Consider the following 12,210-nt stretch of genomic DNA (forward strand, 5'->3'; position numbering starts at 1 on the left):
TCCTTAAAATGTTGTTACATATTGAAAAGCACACTCATACAAGCATGTCCCATTGGGAACTCACTGAATTCGCCTAGAAATTTTGATTCCATTCGTGAAAATTTTTCTATATCCCGAACAGTCCACTTATTACTACTGCGGCCTATTGGGAATTAACCGAATTCACCATGTTACTCAGGTTCGGCACACCAAATTTTGATAAATCTTTAGAAGTTCGCATATTACAAGAGCCTGCTACTGGGAACTAATTGAATTCACAGAGAAACAGTGTTTCCGTTCCTTAAAACGCTGCTCTATCTTGAATAACAAGCTTATTACATGCGAATCCTATTGGGAACCTACTGAATTCACCATGATACTTAGAGTCCGTTCCTTAAAATGTTGTTACATATTGAAAAGCACACTCATACAAGCATGTCCCATTGGGAACTCACTGAATTCGCCTAGAAATTTTGATTCCATTCGTGAAAATTTTTCTATATCCCGAACAGTCCACTTATTACTACTGCGGCCTATTGGGATCTAACCGAATTCACCATGTTACTCAGGTTCGGCACACCAAATTTTGATAAATCTTTAGAAGTTCGCATATTACAAGAGCCTGCTACTGGGAACTAACTGAATTCACAGAGAAACAGTGTTTCCGTTCCTTAAAACGCTGCTCTATCTTGAATAACAAGCTTATTACATGCGAATACTATTGGGAACCTACTGAATTCACCATGATACTTAGAGTCCGTTCCTTAAAATGTTGTTACATATTGAAAAGCACACTCATACAAGCATGTACCATTGGGAACTCACTGAATTCGCCTAGAAATTTTGATTCCATTCGTGAAAATTTTTCTATATCCCGAACAGTCCACTTATTACTACTGCGGCCTATTGGGAACTAACCGAATTCACCATGTTACTCAGATTCGGCACACCAAATTTTGATAAATCTTTAGAAGTACGCATATTACAAGAGCCTGCTACTGGGAACTAACTGAATTCACAGAGAAACAGTGTTTCCGTTCCTTAAGACGCTGCTCTATCTTAAATAACAAGCTTATTACATGCGAATCCTTTTGGGAACCTACTGAATTCACCATGATACTTAGAGTCCGTTCCTTAAAATGTTGTTACATATTGAAAAGCACACTCATACAAGCATGTCCCATTGGGAACTCACTGAATTCGCCTAGAAATTTTGATTCCTTTCGTGAAAATTTTTCTATATCCCGAACAGTCCACTTATTACTACTGCGGCCTATTGGGAACTAACCGAATTCACCATGTTACTCAGATTCGGCACACCAAATTTTGATAAATCTTTAGAAGTACGCATATTACAAGAGCCTGCTACTGGGAACTAACTGAATTCACAGAGAAACAGTGTTTCCGTTCCTTAAAACGCTGCTCTATCTTGAATAACAAGCTTATTACATGCGAATCCTATTGGGAACCTACTGAATTCACCATGATACTTAGAGTCCGTTCCTTAAAATGTTGTTACATATTGAAAAGCACACTCATACAAGCATGTCCCATTGGGAACTCACTGAATTCGCCTAGAAATTTTGATTCCATTCGTGAAAATTTTTCTATATCCCGAACAGTCCACTTATTACTACTGCGGCCTATTGGGAACTAACCGAATTCACCATGTTACTCAGATTCGGCACACCAAATTTTGATAAATCTTTAGAAGTACGCATATTACAAGAGCCTGCTACTGGGAACTAACTGAATTCACAGAGAAACAGTGTTTCCGTTCCTTAAAACGCTGCTCTATCTTGAATAACAAGCTTATTACATGCGAATCCTATTGGGAACCTACTGAATTCACCATGATACTTAGAGTCCGTTCCTTAAAATGTTGTTACATATTGAAAAGCACACTCATACAAGCATGTCCCATTGGGAACTCACTGAATTCGCCTAGAAATTTTGATTCCATTCGTGAAAATTTTTCTATATCCCGAACAGTCCACTTATTACTACTGCGGCCTATTGGGAACTAACCGAATTCACCATGTTACTCAGATTCGGCACACCAAATTTTGATAAATCTTTAGAAGTACGCATATTACAAGAGCCTGCTACTGGGAACTAACTGAATTCACAGAGAAACAGTGTTTCCGTTCCTTAAAACGCTGCTCTATCTTGAATAACAAGCTTATTACATGCGAATCCTATTGGGAACCTACTGAATTCACCATGATACTTAGAGTCCGTTCCTTAAAATGTTGTTACATATTGAAAAGCACACTCATACAAGCATGTCCCATTGGGAACTCACAGAATTCGCCTAGAAATTTTGATTCCATTCGTGAAAATTTTTCTATATCCCGAACAGTCCACTTATTACTACTGCGGCCTATTAGGAACTAACCGAATTCACCATGTTACTCAGGTTCGGCACACCAAATTTTGATAAATCTTTAGAAGTTCGCATATTACAAGAGCCTGCTACTGGGAACTAACTGAATTCACAGAGAAACAGTGTTTCCGTTCCTTAAAACGCTGCTCTATCTTGAATAACAAGCTTATTACATGCGAATCCTATTGGGACCCTACTGAATTCACCATGATACTTAGAGTCCGTTCCTTAAAATGTTGTTACATATTGAAAAGCACACTCATACAAGCATGTCCCATTGGGAACTCACTGAATTCGCCTAGAAATTTTGATTCCATTCGTGAAAATTTTTCTATATCCCGAACAGTCCACTTATTACTACTGCGGCCTATTGGGAACTAACCGAATTCACCATGTTACTCAGGTTCGGCACACCAAATTTTGATAAATCTTTAGAAGTTCGCATATTACAAGAGCCTGCTACTGGGAACTAACTGAATTCACAGAGAAACAGTGTTTCCGTTCCTTAAAACGCTGCTCTATCTTGAATAACAAGCTTATTACATGCGAATCCTATTGGGAACCTACTGAATTCACCATGATACTTAGAGTCCGTTCCTTAAAATGTTGTTACATATTGAAAAGCACACTCATACAAGCATGTCCCATTGGGAACTCACTGAATTCGCCTAGAAATTTTGATTCCATTCGTGAAAATTTTTCTATATCCCGAACAGTCCACTTATTACTACTGCGGCCTATTGGGAATTAACCGAATTCACCATGTTACTCAGGTTCGGCACACCAAATTTTGATAAATCTTTAGAAGTTCGCATATTACAAGAGCCTGCTACTGGGAACTAACTGAATTCACAGAGAAACAGTGTTTCCGTTCCTTAAAACGCTGCTCTATCTTGAATAACAAGCTTATTACATGCGAATCCTATTGGGACCCTACTGAATTCACCATGATACTTAGAGTCCGTTCCTTAAAATGTTGTTACATATTGAAAAGCACACTCATACAAGCATGTCCCATTGGGAACTCACTGAATTCGCCTAGAAATTTTGATTCCATTCGTGAAAATTTTTCTATATCCCGAACAGTCCACTTATTACTACTGCGGCCTATTGGGAACTAACCGAATTCACCATGTTACTCAGGTTCGGCACACCAAATTTTGATAAATCTTTAGAAGTTCGCATATTACAAGAGCCTGCTACTGGGAACTAACTGAATTCACAGAGAAACAGTGTTTCCGTTCCTTAAAACGCTGCTCTATCTTGAATAACAAGCTTATTACATGCGAATCCTATTGGGAACCTACTGAATTCACCATGATACTTAGAGTCCGTTCCTTAAAATGTTGTTACATATTGAAAAGCACACTCATACAAGCATGTCCCATTGGGAACTCACTGAATTCGCCTAGAAATTTTGATTCCATTCGTGAAAATTTTTCTATATCCCGAAAAGTCCACTTATTACTACTGCGGCCTATTGGGAACTAACCGAATTCACCATGTTACTCAGATTCGGCACACCAAATTTTGATAAATCTTTAGAAGTACGCATATTACAAGAGCCTGCTACTGGGAACTTACTGAATTCACATAGAAACAGTGTTTCCGTTCCTTAAAACGCTGCTCTATCTTGAATAACAAGCTTATTACATGCGAATCCTTTTGGGAACCTACTGAATTCACCATGATACTTAGAGTCCGTTCCTTAAAATGTTGTTACATATTGAAAAGCACACTCATACAAGCATGTCCCATTGGGAACTCACTGAATTCGCCTAGAAATTTTGATTCCTTTCGTGAAAATTTTTCTATATCCCGAACAGTCCACTTATTACTACTGCGGCCTATTGGGAACTAACCGAATTCACCATGTTACTCAGATTCGGCACACCAAATTTTGATAAATCTTTAGAAGTACGCATATTACAAGAGCCTGCTACTGGGAACTAACTGAATTCACAGAGAAACAGTGTTTCCGTTCCTTAAAACGCTGCTCTATCTTGAATAACAAGCTTATTACATGCGAATCCTATTGGGACCCTACTGAATTCACCATGATACTTAGAGTCCGTTCCTTAAAATGTTGTTACATATTGAAAAGCACACTCATACAAGCATGTCCCATTGGGAACTCACTGAATTCGCCTAGAAATTTTGATTCCATTCGTGAAAATTTTTCTATATCCCGAACAGTCCACTTATTACTACTGCGGCCTATTGGGAACTAACCGAATTCACCATGTTACTCAGATTCGGCACACCAAATTTTGATAAATCTTTAGAAGTACGCATATTACAAGAGCCTGCTACTGGGAACTAACTGAATTCACAGAGAAACAGTGTTTCCGTTCCTTAAAACGCTGCTCTATCTTGAATAACAAGCTTATTACATGCGAATCCTATTGGGAACCTACTGTATTCACCATGATACTTAGAGTCCGTTCCTTAAAATGTTGTTACATATTGAAAAGCACACTCATACAAGCATGTCCCATTGGGAACTCACTGAATTCGCCTAGAAATTTTGATTCCATTCGTGAAAATTTTTCTATATCCCGAACAGTCCACTTATTACTACTGCGGCCTATTGGGAACTAACCGAATTCACCATGTTACTCAGATTCGGCACACCAAATTTTGATAAATCTTTAGAAGTACGCATATTACAAGAGCCTGCTACTGGGAACTAACTGAATTCACAGAGAAACAGTGTTTCCGTTCCTTAAAACGCTGCTCTATCTTGAATAACAAGCTTATTACATGCGAATCCTATTGGGGACCTACTGAATTCACCATGATACTTAGAGTCCGTTCCTTAAAATGTTGTTACATATTGAAAAACACACTCATACAAGCATGTCCCATTGGGAACTCACTGAATTCGCCTAGAAATTTTGATTCCATTCGTGAAAATTTTTCTATATCCCGAACAGTCCATTTATTACTACTGCGGCCTATTGGGAATTAAACGAATTCACCATGTTACTCAGGTTCGGCACACCAAATTTTGATAAATCTTTAGAAGTTCGCATATTACAAGAGCCTGCTACTGGGAACTAACTGAATTCACAGAGAAACAGTGTTTCTGTTCCTTAAAACGCTGCTCTATCTTGAATAACAAGCTTATTACATGCGAATCCTATTGGGAACCTACTGAATTCACCATGATACTTAGAGTCCGTTCCTTAAAATGTTGTTACATATTGAAAAGCACACTCATACAAGCATGTCCCATTGGGAACTCACTGAATTCGCCTAGAAATTTTGATTCCATTCGTGAAAATTTTTCTATATCCCGAACAGTCCACTTATTACTACTGCGGCCTATTGGGAACTAACCGAATTCACCATGTTACTCAGATTCGGCACACCAAATTTTGATAAATCTTTAGAAGTACGCATATTACAAGAGCCTGCTACTGGGAACTAACTGAATTCACAGAGAAACAGTGTTTCCGTTCCTTAAAACGCTGCTCTATCTTGAATAACAAGCTTATTACATGCGAATCCTATTGGGAACCTACTGAATTCACCATGATACTTAGAGTCCGTTCCTTAAAATGTTGTTACATATTGAAAAGCACACTCATACAAGCATGTCCCATGGGGAACTCACTGAATTCGCCTAGAAATTTTGATTCCATTCGTGAAAATTTTTCTATATCCCGAACAGTCCACTTATTACTACTGCGGCCTATTGGGAACTAACGGAATTCACCATGTTACTCAGATTCGGCACACCAAATTTTGATAAATCTTTAGAAGTACGCATATTACAAGAGCCTGCTACTGGGAACTAACTGAATTCACAGAGAAACAGTGTTTCCGTTCCTTAAAACGCTGCTCTATCTTGAATAACAAGCTTATTACATGCGTATCCTATTGGGGACCTAATGAATTCACCATGATACTTAGAGTCCGTTCCTTAAAATGTTGTTACATATTGAAAAGCACACTCATACAAGCATGTCCCATTGGGAACTCACTGAATTCGCCTAGAAATTTTGATTCCATTCGTGAAAATTTTTCTATATCCCGAACAGTCCATTTATTACTACTGCGGCCTATTGGGAATTAACCGAATTCACCATGTTACTCAGGTTCGGCACACCAAATTTTGATAAATCTTTAGAAGTTCGCATATTACAAGAGCCTGCTACTGGGAACTAACTGAATTCACAGAGAAACAGTGTTTCCGTTCCTTAAAACGCTGCTCTATCTTGAATAACAAGCTTATTACATGCGAATCCTATTGGGAACCTACTGAATTCACCATGATACTTAGAGTCCGTTCCTTAAAATGTTGTTACATATTGAAAAGCACACTCATACAAGCATGTCCCATTGGGAACTCACTGAATTCGCCTAGAAATTTTGATTCCATTCGTGAAAATTTTTCTATATCCCGAACAGTCCACTTATTACTACTGCGGCCTATTGGGAACTAACCGAATTCACCATGTTACTCAGATTCGGCACACCAAATTTTGATAAATCTTTAGAAGTACGCATATTACAAGAGCCTGCTACTGGGAACTAACTGAATTCACAGAGAAACAGTGTTTCCGTTCCTTAAAACGCTGCTCTATCTTGAATAACAAGCTTATTACATGCGAATCCTATTGGGACCCTACTGAATTCACCATGATACTTAGAGTCCGTTCCTTAAAATGTTGTTACATATTGAAAAGCACACTCATACAAGCATGTCCCATTGGGAACTCACTGAATTCGCCTAGAAATTTTGATTCCATTCGTGAAAATTTTTCTATATCCCGAACAGTCCACTTATTACTACTGCGGCCTATTGGGAACTAACCGAATTCACCATGTTACTCAGATTAGGCACACCAAATTTTGATAAATCTTTAGAAGTACGCATATTACAAGAGCCTGCTACTGGGAACTAACTGAATTCACAGAGAAACAGTGTTTCCGTTCCTTAAAACGCTGCTCTATCTTGAATAACAAGCTTATTACATGCGAATCCTATTGGGAACCTACTGAATTCACCATGATACTTAGAGTCCGTTCCTTAAAATGTTGTTACATATTGAAAAGCACACTCATACAAGCATGTCCCATTGGGAACTCACTGAATTCGCCTAGAAATTTTGATTCCATTCGTGAAAATTTTTCTATATCCCGAACAGTCCACTTATTACTACTGCGGCCTATTGGGAACTAACCGAATTCACCATGTTACTCAGATTCGGCACACCAAATTTTGATAAATCTTTAGAAGTACGCATATTACAAGAGCCTGCTACTGGGAACTAACTGAATTCACAGAGAAACAGTGTTTCCGTTCCTTAAAACGCTGCTCTATCTTGAATAACAAGCTTATTACATGCGAATCCTATTGGGAACCTACTGAATTCACCATGATACTTAGAGTCCGTTCCTTAAAATGTTGTTACATATTGAAAAGCACACTCATACAAGCATGTCCCATTGGGAACTCACTGAATTCGCCTAGAAATTTTGATTCCATTCGTGAAAATTTTTCTATATCCCGAACAGTCCACTTATTACTACTGCGGCCTATTGGGAACTAACCGAATTCACCATGTTACTCAGATTCGGCACACCAAATTTTGATAAATCTTTAGAAGTACGCATATTACAAGAGCCTGCTACTGGGAACTAACTGAATTCACAGAGAAACAGTGTTTCCGTTCCTTAAAACGCTGCTCTATCTTGAATAACAAGCTTATTACATGCGAATCCTATTGGGAACCTACTGAATTCACCATGATACTTAGAGTCCGTTCCTTAAAATGTTGTTACATATTGAAAAGCACACTCATACAAGCATGTCCCATTGGGAACTCACTGAATTCGCCTAGAAATTTTGATTCCATTCGTGAAAATTTTTCTATATCCCGAACAGTCCACTTATTACTACTGCGGCCTATTGGGAACTAACCGAATTCACCATGTTACTCAGATTCGGCACACCAAATTTTGATAAATCTTTAGAAGTACGCATATTACAAGAGCCTGCTACTGGGAACTAACTGAATTCACAGAGAAACAGTGTTTCCGTTCCTTAAAACGCTGCTCTATCTTGAATAACAAGCTTATTACATGCGAATCCTATTGGGGACCTACTGAATTCACCATTATACTTAGAGTCCCTTCCTTAAAATGTTGTTACATATTGAAAAGCACACTCATACAAGCGTGTCCCATTGGGAACTCACTGAATTCGCCTAGAAATTTTGATTCCATTCGTGAAAATTTTTCTATATCCCGAACAGTCCACTTATTACTACTGCGGCCTATTGGGAACTAACCGAATTCACCATGTTACTCAGATTCGGCACACCAAATTTTGATAAATCTTTAGAAGTACGCATATTACAAGAGCCTGCTACTGGGAACTAACTGAATTCACAGAGAAACAGTGTTTCCGTTCCTTAAAACGCTGCTATATCTTGAATAACAAGCTTATTACATGCGAATCCTATTGGGAACCTACTGAATTCACCATGATACTTAGAGTCCGTTCCTTAAAATGTTGTTACATATTGAAAAGCACACTCATACAAGCATGTCCCATTGGGAACTCACTGAATTCGCCTAGAAATTTTGATTCCATTCGTGAAAATTTTTCTATATCCCGAACTGTCCACTTATTACTACTGCGGCCTATTGGGAACTAACCGAATTCACCATGTTACTCAGATTCGGCACACCAAATTTTGATAAATCTTTAGAAGTACGCATATTACAAGAGCCTGCTACTGGGAACTAACTGAATTCACAGAGAAACAGTGTTTCCGTTCCTTAAAACGCTGCTCTATCTTGAATAACAAGCTTATTACATGCGAATCCTATTGGGGACCTACTGAATTCACCATGATACTTAGAGTCCGTTCCTTAAAATGTTGTTACATATTGAAAAGCACACTCATACAAGCATGTCCCATTGGGAACTCACTGAATTCGCCTAGAAATTTTGATTCCATTCGTGAAAATTTTTCTATATCCCGAACAGTCCATTTATTACTACTGCGGCCTATTGGGAATTAACCGAATTCACCATGTTACTCAGGTTCGGAACACCAAATTTTGATAAATCTTTAGAAGTTCGCATATTACAAGAGCCTGCTACTGGGAACTAACTGAATTCACAGAGAAACAGTGTTTCCGTTCCTTAAAACGCTGCTCTATCTTGAATAACAAGCTTATTACATGCGAATCCTATTGGGAACCTACTGAATTCACCATGATACTTAGAGTCCGTTCCTTAAAATGTTGTTACATATTGAAACGCACACTCATACAAGCATGTCCCATTGGGAACTCACTGAATTCGCCTAGAAATTTTGATTCCATTCGTGAAAATTTTTCTATATCCCGAACAGTCCACTTATTACTACTGCGGCCTATTGGGAACTAACCGAATTCACCATGTTACTCAGATTCGGCACACCAAATTTTGATAAATCTTTAGAAGTACGCATATTACAAGAGCCTGCTACTGGGAACTAACTGAATTCACAGAGAAACAGTGTTTCCGTTCCTTAAAACGCTGCTCTATCTTGAATAACAAGCTTATTACATGCGAATCCTATTGGGACCCTACTGAATTCACCATGATACTTAGAGTCCGTTCCTTAAAATGTTGTTACATATTGAAAAGCACACTCATACAAGCATGTCCCATTGGGAACTCACTGAATTCGCCTAGAAATTTTGATTCCATTCGTGAAAATTTTTCTATATCCCGAACAGTCCACTTATTACTACTGCGGCCTATTGGGAACTAACCGAATTCACCATGTTACTCAGATTCGGCACACCAAATTTTGATAAATCTTTAGAAGTACGCATATTACAAGAGCCTGCTACTGGGAACTAACTGAATTCACAGAGAAACAGTGTTTCCGTTCCTTAAAACGCTGCTCTATCTTGAATAACAAGCTTATTACATGCGAATCCTATTGGGACCCTACTGAATTCACCATGATACTTAGAGTCCGTTCCTTAAAATGTTGTTACATATTGAAAAGCACACTCATACAAGCATGTCCCATTGGGAACTCACTGAATTCGCCTAGAAATTTTGATTCCATTCGTGAAAATTTTTCTATATCCCGAACAGTCCACTTATTACTACTGCGGCCTATTGGGAACTAACCGAATTCACCATGTTACTCAGATTCGGCACACCAAATTTTGATAAATCTTTAGAAGTACGCATATTACAAGAGCCTGCTACTGGGAACTAACTGAATTCACAGAGAAACAGTGTTTCCGTTCCTTAAAACGCTGCTCTATCTTGAATAACAAGCTTATTACATGCGAATCCTATTGGGGACCTACTGAATTCACCATTATACTTAGAGTCCCTTCCTTAAAATGTTGTTACATATTGAAAAGCACACTCATACAAGCGTGTCCCATTGGGAACTCACTGAATTCGCCTAGAAATTTTGATTCCATTCGTGAAAATTTTTCTATATCCCGAACAGTCCACTTATTACTACTGCGGCCTATTGGGAACTAACCGAATTCACCATGTTACTCAGATTCGGCACACCAAATTTTGATAAATCTTTAGAAGTACGCATATTACAAGAGCCTGCTACTGGGAACTAACTGAATTCACAGAGAAACAGTGTTTCCGTTCCTTAAAACGCTGCTCTATCTTGAATAACAAGCTTATTACATGCGAATCCTATTGGGAACCTACTGAATTCACCATGATACTTAGAGTCCGTTCCTTAAAATATTGTTACATATTGAAAAGCACACTCATACAAGCATGTCCCATTGGGAACTCACTGAATTCGCCTAGAAATTTTGATTCCTTTCGTGAAAATTTTTCTATATCCCGAACAGTCCACTTATTACTACTGCGGCCTATTGGGAACTAACCGAATTCACCATGTTACTCAGATTCGGCACACCAAATTTTGATAAATCTTTAGAAGTACGCATATTACAAGAGCCTGCTACTGGGAACTAACTGAATTCACAGAGAAACAGTGTTTCCGTTCCTTAAAACGCTGCTCTATCTTGAATAACAAGCTTATTACATGCGAATCCTATTGGGGACCTACTGAATTCACCATGATACTTAGAGTCCGTTCCTTAAAATGTTGTTACATATTGAAAAGCACACTCATACAAGCATGTCCCATTGGGAACTCACTGAATTCGCCTAGAAATTTTGATTCCATTCGTGAAAATTTTTCTATATCCCGAACAGTCCATTTATTACTACTGCGGCCTATTGGGAATTAACCAAATTCACCATGTTACTCAGGTTCGGAACACCAAATTTTGATAAATCTTTAGAAGTTCGCATATTACAAGAGCCTGCTACTGGGAACTAACTGAATTCACAGAGAAACAGTGTTTCTGTTCCTTAAAACGCTGCTCTATCTTGAATAACAAGCTTATTACATGCGAATCCTATTGGGAACCTACTGAATTCACCATGATACTTAGAGTCCGTTCCTTAAAATGTTGTTACATATTGAAAAGCACACTCATACAAGCATGTCCCATTGGGAACTCACTGAATTCGCCTAGAAATTTTGATTCCATTCGTGAAAATTTTTCTATATCCCGAACAGTCCACTTATTACTACTGCGGCCTATTGGGAACTAACCGAATTCACAATGTTACTCAGATTCGGCACACCAAATTTTGATAAATCTTTAGAAGTACGCATATTACAAGAGCCTGCTACTGGGAACTAACTGAATTCACAGAGAAACAGTGTTTCCGTTCCTTAAAACGCTGCTCTATCTTGAATAACAAGCTTATTACATGCGAATCCTATTGGGAACCTACTGAATTCACCATGATACTTAGAGTCCGT

This window comes from Rattus norvegicus, chromosome 18 (genome assembly GCF_036323735.1).
Source record: "Rattus norvegicus strain BN/NHsdMcwi chromosome 18, GRCr8, whole genome shotgun sequence".
In the NCBI taxonomy this organism is placed as follows: Eukaryota; Metazoa; Chordata; class Mammalia; order Rodentia; family Muridae; genus Rattus; species Rattus norvegicus.